Raw genomic sequence first — 9,910 nt, 5'->3', positions numbered from 1 at the left:
TGGGGGTCATCATCGATCCGAGCACGTGCTGGGACGCCGCAAGAACCCAACAGCACAGGCTGGGCGGCTGCGAGGAGGAGCCAGTGACCTCGACATCATCCAACAGCATGGAGAATCCACAGCCCCCAGGCCACTCAGCAAGAGAAACAGTCCTCCACTCTGGAGCTCCTCGGCGGGTCCGAGGAACCCCTGGTATGCAATGAATGACACGTGTTGGGCCAGGGGAATGCGTACCATCCGTAGTGATCCCTGGCCAAGCTCAGCACCCTGGGCCCGTCGCACTTCTTCCGGGATTTCCTCGCACATCCAGTCTTCACACCACGCCAAGAAGGTCTGCCCATCTCAGCCGACGGCCAGCCGTGCCTGGCGACTGCACCTGAGAAGTGGGCAGCAATCACAGGCATGCTTTAGAACGCCACCCAGGTACTCAGAGAACAAGACCCAGGCCAACGGTACCCTGGGGGTGGGTAACGTTACCCTGCACCTGCTTCCCAAGGACCTTTGTCCCTTGGAGAAGACTCAATGTGGGCATGACAGACAACTCTTCAAAGGTACGCACGTACCAGTGCTTGTGTGCGTCAGGAGGTAAGTGAGTGGGCACCGGAGTGTGTTAGTCTCTGCGCAAAAGGGCGTGTAAGCGGCTTTCTGCGTGGGGCCCTGTAGGTGTGCCTGGGTCTCTGATTGTCTGTGTGCCCCTCTGCAAAGTCCTTGAACAGGCGAAGGCATGCCTGGAACACAGGGCCCTTGCCTCGGGATCCCCCACAGAATGGCAGAACACCCCTGCCACCTTCAAGAGCCCTCAGGCACACCCTGAACTTGAAGGGCTGCTGCAACCAGCACCGGGCTCCCGATCTCCAACAACCTTGCCTTCTGACCAGAGCACATAGACTCGATGGGGGCCGGCCTCTCACCCATGGGAGTGATGGCCCCAGAGTCGTGGAGACCCCGCCAGCTCCTAGCACACCTGATGTGCCCTTGACAGCCAGAGCCCATGCCACTGGGGACAACGGTACCTCGCACATGAAGGCCTTTGTCTCCGCCCTACACATGGCTACAGGGAAGATGCAGCCTGCCTTCTCTCAAAGGCACTAAAGGACTTCAAGGCCAGGTGCCTCTTCCAGCCAACTAAGCCAAATTCCTATCCAGAGACGCGTGGGAAAGCTGACTATGGGAAGTGGTGGTCTTCAGACACCATGACCGGGAGTCGAACTCCTCGGACACCAGCCTACAGTCCCGGCCAGGTCCAGGCAGCTCCACGGCCCACCGCATCTACAGCCCTGACCCCCGAAGAAACGCTCAAACGCTCGAGCCCTTGTGCAAAGTTCCCATCTCCTGCCCGCAGGGCGACTCACTCCGACAGCAAACCTCAGACGCGATGCCCACACGGGGCACACTGAGCACCAGGGAAGACAGTCAGCAACCATGGCAGTGGCGACGAAGTCCACCGCATGCCAGGTGACCGCACGCCTCTTCTCCTACATAGCAACACCACCAAGGACCTCACAGAGATACAAGGTGCCAACCAAGAGGACGAGACACACACTTCAAACAGAAGCCCACTGCCGCGCAAGCAGACCAGGAACCCTGCCCAGGGAGCAAGTGGCTGTCCACGGCAACACACCTGGCACCACAACCACTGCCCCATCTCAGCCACACCTCCGGGCTTCCTCCCGTAAACTGAGGGCCCTGCAAAAGGCCTCGGGGCCACCAAGGACGGCCATGTCGTGCCCTCCGGGAGATACACTTTCGCCTTGCCAACTCCCTGACCAGGGGCCAAAGGGAAGCTTCGCAGATTTCACCTTTCCTTAAGCTGGCCGGCCCCACTACTGAGCACGTAGATCTCTTCGAGGCGCCTGTAAGACATTCTTTGGTGTCATTCCTCTGGCATGGGGCCCCCACGGCTACACCAAAGGCACCAGCGCAGCGCGTCCACAGGGACCGCCAAAGCCCTCTTCTCCGTAGCCAGCCACAGGCAGCCCTTCAGGGACTAGAGATCTCCTTGAGAAGCCGAGGACAGCGCCTGCAGCACCATGATGACAGCTCGTCCAAGAAGTCACACTGCCCCGGGCCTCGCCGTGCCCATACCTTCCTGTCTAGGCCATCGGCCGTCTCACAGGATTCAATGTAGCACTCAGTCCTCGGCACAGTCCACAGTATCCCGATCGGCGCCACCACTGTGCCAGCAGTTGCAGTCGAGGACCTGCCAAGGGAACCACCGAGGCCTAATTCCTCAACCCCTCCCACCGCCACCTAACAATCCCGCCTCCCGGTCCCCACCGCCCTGACCCCGATCCCACCCCGTCTGCCACTCAAGAACCTCACCGAGCCAAGTGAGGAAGCGACAGGTGCCTGGCCTCCGGCTCAACTCAGAAACCACCCAAGCTTCCTCTCTTTGGCTTTGAAAAGCACCCTGCTCCCACAAGGGCCCCGTCCAATATGGGAACCCGGCAAAAACACACCGCTCCAAGCCTCGAGCTCACTGGGTCTAGGCCAGCACATGCTCCGACTCATACCACCAGCAGGCAGCCTGGCGGCCTCGCCATCCCTCACTGCACAGTCACCAGGCACCTCGCAGTCCTGGATGAGCCAGCCAATGCGTGGACACGGGCCGACCCTCAGCCGCGACCCTCTCCAATACTGCCGCCCTGTGTGCTGTTTGCATGCGTGTCCACAAGGGGAAGCTGGCCCTCACCCCTGACTATCCCCTAACCCCAGGGGAGGCAACGTGCTGGACCTCAGGTTCGATGAGGAGACGGTAGTGAGTGCTCACTCATTTTGTTCAGATTTTCCAAGGAATGCATATGAGGGGGTCATCATCGATCCGAGCACGTGCTGGGACGCCGCAAGAACCCAACAGCACAGGCTGGGCGGCTGCGAGGAGGAGCCAGTGACCTCGACATCATCCAACAGCATGGAGAATCCACAGCCCCCAGGCCACTCAGCAAGAGAAACAGTCCTCCACTCTGGAGCTCCTCGGCGGGTCCGAGGAACCCCTGGTATGCAATGAATGACACGTGTTGGGCCAGGGGAATGCGTACCATCCGTAGTGATCCCTGGCCAAGCTCAGCACCCTGGGCCCGTCGCACTTCTTCCGGGATTTCCTCGCACATCCAGTCTTCACACCACGCCAAGAAGGTCTGCCCATCTCAGCCGACGGCCAGCCGTGCCTGGCGACTGCACCTGAGAAGTGGGCAGCAATCACAGGCATGCTTTAGAACGCCACCCAGGTACTCAGAGAACAAGACCCAGGCCAACGGTACCCTGGGGGTGGGTAACGTTACCCTGCACCTGCTTCCCAAGGACCTTTGTCCCTTGGAGAAGACTCAATGTGGGCATGACAGACAACTCTTCAAAGGTACGCACGTACCAGTGCTTGTGTGCGTCAGGAGGTAAGTGAGTGGGCACCGGAGTGTGTTAGTCTCTGCGCAAAAGGGCGTGTAAGCGGCTTTCTGCGTGGGGCCCTGTAGGTGTGCCTGGGTCTCTGATTGTCTGTGTGCCCCTCTGCAAAGTCCTTGAACAGGCGAAGGCATGCCTGGAACACAGGGCCCTTGCCTCGGGATCCCCCACAGAATGGCAGAACACCCCTGCCACCTTCAAGAGCCCTCAGGCACACCCTGAACTTGAAGGGCTGCTGCAACCAGCACCGGGCTCCCGATCTCCAACAACCTTGCCTTCTGACCAGAGCACATAGACTCGATGGGGGCCGGCCTCTCACCCATGGGAGTGATGGCCCCAGAGTCGTGGAGACCCCGCCAGCTCCTAGCACACCTGATGTGCCCTTGACAGCCAGAGCCCATGCCACTGGGGACAACGGTACCTCGCACATGAAGGCCTTTGTCTCCGCCCTACACATGGCTACAGGGAAGATGCAGCCTGCCTTCTTCTCAAAGGCACTAAAGGACTTCAAGGCCAGGTGCCTCTTCCAGCCAACTAAGCCAAATTCCTATCCAGAGACGCGTGGGAAAGCTGACTATGGGAAGTGGTGGTCTTCAGACACCATGACCGGGAGTCGAACTCCTCGGACACCAGCCTACAGTCCCGGCCAGGTCCAGGCAGCTCCACGGCCCACCGCATCTACAGCCCTGACCCCCGAAGAAACGCTCAAACGCTCGAGCCCTTGTGCAAAGTTCCCATCTCCTGCCCGCAGGGCGACTCACTCCGACAGCAAACCTCAGACGCGATGCCCACACGGGCACACTGAGCACCAGGGAAGACAGTCAGCAACCATGGCAGTGGCGACGAAGTCCACCGCATGCCAGGTGACCGCACGCCTCTTCTCCTACATAGCAACACCCCGAAGGACCTCACAGAGATACAAGGTGCCAACCAAGAGGACGAGACACACACTTCAAACAGAAGCCCACTGCCGCGCAAGCAGACCAGGAACCCTGCCAGGGAGCAAGTGGCTGTCCACGGCAACACACCTGGCACCACAACCACTGCCCCATCTCAGCCACACCTCCGGGCTTCCTCCCGTAAACTGAGGGCCCTGCAAAAGGCCTCGGGGCCACCAAGGACGGCCATGTCGTGCCCTCCGGGAGATACACTTTCGCCTTGCAACTCCCTGACCAGGGGCCAAAGGGAAGCTTCGCAGATTTCACCTTTCCTTAAGCTGGCCGGCCCCACTACTGAGCACGTAGATCTCTTCGAGGCGCCTGTAAGACATTCTTTGGTGTCATTCCTCTGGCATGGGGCCCCCACGGCTACACCAAAGGCACCAGCGCAGCGCGTCCACAGGGACCGCCAAAGCCCTCTTCTCCGTAGCCAGCCACAGGCAGCCCTTCAGGGACTAGAGATCTCCTTGAGAAGCCGAGGACAGCGCCTGCAGCACCATGATGACAGCTCGTCCAAGAAGTCACACTGCCCCGGGCCTCGCCGTGCCCATACCTTCCTGTCTAGGCCATCGGCCGTCTCACAGGATTCAATGTAGCACTCAGTCCTCGGCACAGTCCACAGTATCCCGATCGGCGCCACCACTGTGCCAGCAGTTGCAGTCGAGGACCTGCCAAGGGAACCACCGAGGCCTAATTCCTCAACCCCTCCCACCGCCACCTAACAATCCCGCCTCCCGGTCCCCACCGCCCTGACCCCGATCCCACCCCGTCTGCCACTCAAGAACCTCACCGAGCCAAGTGAGGAAGCGACAGGTGCCTGGCCTCCGGCTCAACTCAGAAACCACCCAAGCTTCCTCTCTTTGGCTTTGAAAAGCACCCTGCTCCCACAAGGGCCCCGTCCAATATGGGAACCCGGCAAAAACACACCGCTCCAAGCCTCGAGCTCACTGGGTCTAGGCCAGCACATGCTCCGACTCATACCACCAGCAGGCAGCCTGGCGGCCTCGCCATCCCTCACTGCACAGTCACCAGGCACCTCGCAGTCCTGGATGAGCCAGCCAATGCGTGGACACGGGCCGACCCTCAGCCGCGACCCTCTCCAATACTGCCGCCCTGTGTGCTGTTTGCATGCGTGTCCACAAGGGGAAGCTGGCCCTCACCCCTGACTATCCCCTAACCCCAGGGGAGGCAACGTGCTGGACCTCAGGTTCGATGAGGAGACGGTAGTGAGTGCTCACTCATTTTGTTCAGATTTTCCAAGGAATGCATATGAGGGGGTCATCATCGATCCGAGCACGTGCTGGGACGCCGCAAGAACCCAACAGCACAGGCTGGGCGGCTGCGAGGAGGAGCCAGTGACCTCGACATCATCCAACAGCATGGAGAATCCACAGCCCCCAGGCCACTCAGCAAGAGAAACAGTCCTCCACTCTGGAGCTCCTCGGCGGGTCGAGGAACCCCTGGTATGCAATGAATGACACGTGTTGGGCCAGGGGAATGCGTACCATCCGTAGTGATCCCTGGCCAAGCTCAGCACCCTGGGCCCGTCGCACTTCTTCCGGGATTTCCTCGCACATCCAGTCTTCACACCACGCCAAGAAGGTCTGCCCATCTCAGCCGACGGCCAGCCGTGCCTGGCGACTGCACCTGAGAAGTGGGCAGCAATCACAGGCATGCTTTAGAATGCCACCCAGGTACTCAGAGAACAAGACCCAGGCCAACGGTACCCTGGGGGTGGGTAACGTTACCCTGCACCTGCTTCCCAAGGACCTTTGTCCCTTGGAGAAGACTCAATGTGGGCATGACAGACAACTCTTCAAAGGTACGCACGTACCAGTGCTTGTGTGCGTCAGGAGGTAAGTGAGTGGGCACCGGAGTGTGTTAGTCTCTGCGCAAAAGGGCGTCTAAGCGGCTTTCTGCGTGGGGCCCTGTAGGTGTGCCTGGGTCTCTGATTGTCTGTGTGCCCCTCTGCAAAGTCCTTCAACAGGCGAAGGCATGCCTGGAACACAGGGCCCTTGCCTCGGGATCCCCCACAGAATGGCAGAACACCCCTGCCACCTTCAAGAGCCCTCAGGCACACCCTGAACTTGAAGGGCTGCTGCAACCAGCACCGGGCTCCCGATCTCCAACAACCTTGCCTTCTGACCAGAGCACATAGACTCGATGGGGGCCGGCCTCTCACCCATGGGAGTGATGGCCCCAGAGTCGTGGAGACCCCGCCAGCTCCTAGCACACCTGATGTGCCCTTGACAGCCAGAGCCCATGCCACTGGGGACAACGGTACCTCGCACATGAAGGCCTTTGTCTCCGCCCTACACATGGCTACAGGGAAGATGCAGCCTGCCTTCTTCTCAAAGGCACTAAAGGACTTCAAGGCCAGGTGCCTCTTCCAGCCAACTAAGCCAAATTCCTATCCAGAGACGCGTGGGAAAGCTGACTATGGGAAGTGGTGGTCTTCAGACACCATGACCGGGAGTCGAACTCCTCGGACACCAGCCTACAGTCCCGGCCAGGTCCAGGCAGCTCCACGGCCCACCGCATCTACAGCCCTGACCCCCGAAGAAACGCTCAAACGCTCGAGCCCTTGTGCAAAGTTCCCATCTCCTGCCCGCAGGGCGACTCACTCCGACAGCAAACCTCAGACGCGATGCCCACACGGGGCACACTGAGCACCAGGGAAGACAGTCAGCAACCATGGCAGTGGCGACGAAGTCCACCGCATGCCAGGTGACCGCACGCCTCTTCTCCTACATAGCAACACCCCGAAGGACCTCACAGAGATACAAGGTGCCAACCAAGAGGACGAGACACACACTTCAAACAGAAGCCCACTGCCGCGCAAGCAGACCAGGAACCCTGCCCAGGGAGCAAGTGGCTGTCCACGGCAACACACCTGGCACCACAACCACTGCCCCATCTCAGCCACACCTCCGGGCTTCCTCCCGTAAACTGAGGGCCCTGCAAAAGGCCTCGGGGCCACCAAGGACGGCCATGTCGTGCCCTCCGGGAGATACACTTTCGCCTTGCCAACTCCCTGACCAGGGGCCAAAGGGAAGCTTCGCAGATTTCACCTTTCCTTAAGCTGGCCGGCCCCACTACTGAGCACGTAGATCTCTTCGAGGCGCCTGTAAGACATTCTTTGGTGTCATTCCTCTGGCATGGGGCCCCCACGGCTACACCAAAGGCACCAGCGCAGCGCGTCCACAGGGACCGCCAAAGCCCTCTTCTCCGTAGCCAGCCACAGGCAGCCCTTCAGGGACTAGAGATCTCCTTGAGAAGCCGAGGACAGCGCCTGCAGCACCATGATGACAGCTCGTCCAAGAAGTCACACTGCCCCGGGCCTCGCCGTGCCCATACCTTCCTGTCTAGGCCATCGGCCGTCTCACAGGATTCAATGTAGCACTCAGTCCTCGGCACAGTCCACAGTATCCCGATCGGCGCCACCACTGTGCCAGCAGTTGCAGTCGAGGACCTGCCAAGGGAACCACCGAGGCCTAATTCCTCAACCCCTCCCACCGCCACCTAACAATCCCGCCTCCCGGTCCCCACCGCCCTGACCCCGATCCCACCCCGTCTGCCACTCAAGAACCTCACCGAGCCAAGTGAGGAAGCGACAGGTGCCTGGCCTCCGGCTCAACTCAGAAACCACCCAAGCTTCCTCTCTTTGGCTTTGAAAAGCACCCTGCTCCCACAAGGGCCCCGTCCAATATGGGAACCCGGCAAAAACACACCGCTCCAAGCCTCGAGCTCACTGGGTCTAGGCCAGCACATGCTCCGACTCATACCACCAGCAGGCAGCCTGGCGGCCTCGCCATCCCTCACTGCACAGTCACCAGGCACCTCGCAGTCCTGGATGAGCCAGCCAATGCGTGGACACGGGCCGACCCTCAGCCGCGACCCTCTCCAATACTGCCGCCCTGTGTGCTGTTTGCATGCGTGTCCACAAGGGGAAGCTGGCCCTCACCCCTGACTATCCCCTAACCCCAGGGGAGGCAACGTGCTGGACCTCAGGTTCGATGAGGAGACGGTAGTGAGTGCTCACTCATTTTGTTCAGATTTTCCAAGGAATGCATATGAGGGGGTCATCATCGATCCGAGCACGTGCTGGGACGCCGCAAGAACCCAACAGCACAGGCTGGGCGGCTGCGAGGAGGAGCCAGTGACCTCGACATCATCCAACAGCATGGAGAATCCACAGCCCCCAGGCCACTCAGCAAGAGAAACAGTCCTCCACTCTGGAGCTCCTCGGCGGGTCCGAGGAACCCCTGGTATGCAATGAATGACACGTGTTGGGCCAGGGGAATGCGTACCATCCGTAGTGATCCCTGGCCAAGCTCAGCACCCTGGGCCCGTCGCACTTCTTCCGGGATTTCCTCGCACATCCAGTCTTCACACCACGCCAAGAAGGTCTGCCCATCTCAGCCGACGGCCAGCCGTGCCTGGCGACTGCACCTGAGAAGTGGGCAGCAATCACAGGCATGCTTTAGAACGCCACCCAGGTACTCAGAGAACAAGACCCAGGCCAACGGTACCCTGGGGGTGGGTAACGTTACCCTGCACCTGCTTCCCAAGGACCTTTGTCCCTTGGAGAAGACTCAATGTGGGCATGACAGACAACTCTTCAAAGGTACGCACGTACCAGTGCTTGTGTGCGTCAGGAGGTAAGTGAGTGGGCACCGGAGTGTGTTAGTCTCTGCGCAAAAGGGCGTCTAAGCGGCTTTCTGCGTGGGGCCCTGTAGGTGTGCCTGGGTCTCTGATTGTCTGTGTGCCCCTCTGCAAAGTCCTTCAACAGGCGAAGGCATGCCTGGAACACAGGGCCCTTGCCTCGGGATCCCCCACAGAATGGCAGAACACCCCTGCCACCTTCAAGAGCCCTCAGGCACACCCTGAACTTGAAGGGCTGCTGCAACCAGCACCGGGCTCCCGATCTCCAACAACCTTGCCTTCTGACCAGAGCACATAGACTCGATGGGGGCCGGCCTCTCACCCATGGGAGTGATGGCCCCAGAGTCGTGGAGACCCCGCCAGCTCCTAGCACACCTGATGTGCCCTTGACAGCCAGAGCCCATGCCACTGGGGACAACGGTACCTCGCACATGAAGGCCTTTGTCTCCGCCCTACACATGGCTACAGGGAAGATGCAGCCTGCCTTCTTCTCAAAGGCACTAAAGGACTTCAAGGCCAGGTGCCTCTTCCAGCCAACTAAGCCAAATTCCTATCCAGAGACGCGTGGGAAAGCTGACTATGGGAAGTGGTGGTCTTCAGACACCATGACCGGGAGTCGAACTCCTCGGACACCAGCCTACAGTCCCGGCCAGGTCCAGGCAGCTCCACGGCCCACCACATCTACAGCCCTGACCCCCGAAGAAACGCTCAAACGCTCGAGCCCTTGTGCAAAGTTCCCATCTCCTGCCCGCAGGGCGACTCACTCCGACAGCAAACCTCAGACGCGATGCCCACACGGGGCACACTGAGCACCAGGGAAGACAGTCAGCAACCATGGCAGTGGCGACGAAGTCCACCGCATGCCAGGTGACCGCACGCCTCTTCTCCTACATAGCAACACCCCGAAGGAC

The 9,910-nt window shown here is 60.2% G+C and overlaps 3 non-coding genes across 3 annotated transcripts; all 3 read right to left on the bottom strand.

Annotated features, from left to right (window-relative positions):
* Positions 1-2,730: 2,730 nt before the first annotated feature.
* Positions 2,731-2,823, bottom strand: LOC130847170 (small nucleolar RNA SNORD116). The gene has a single exon (XR_009051962.1). It is a non-coding gene; the product is annotated as a small nucleolar RNA SNORD116 (small nucleolar RNA).
* Positions 2,824-5,532: 2,709 nt separating this feature from the next.
* LOC130847169 (small nucleolar RNA SNORD116) lies at positions 5,533-5,625 on the bottom strand. The gene has a single exon (XR_009051961.1). It is a non-coding gene; the product is annotated as a small nucleolar RNA SNORD116 (small nucleolar RNA).
* Positions 5,626-8,336: 2,711 nt separating this feature from the next.
* Positions 8,337-8,429, bottom strand: LOC130847167 (small nucleolar RNA SNORD116). The gene has a single exon (XR_009051959.1). It is a non-coding gene; the product is annotated as a small nucleolar RNA SNORD116 (small nucleolar RNA).
* Between the last annotated feature and the right edge of the window lie 1,481 nt (positions 8,430-9,910).

This window comes from Hippopotamus amphibius, chromosome 2 (genome assembly GCF_030028045.1).
Source record: "Hippopotamus amphibius kiboko isolate mHipAmp2 chromosome 2, mHipAmp2.hap2, whole genome shotgun sequence".
NCBI classification, from domain to species: Eukaryota; Metazoa; Chordata; class Mammalia; order Artiodactyla; family Hippopotamidae; genus Hippopotamus; species Hippopotamus amphibius.
Note: the sequence above shows the minus strand (reverse complement) of the source record. Positions and strands in the feature narration are given on the sequence as shown.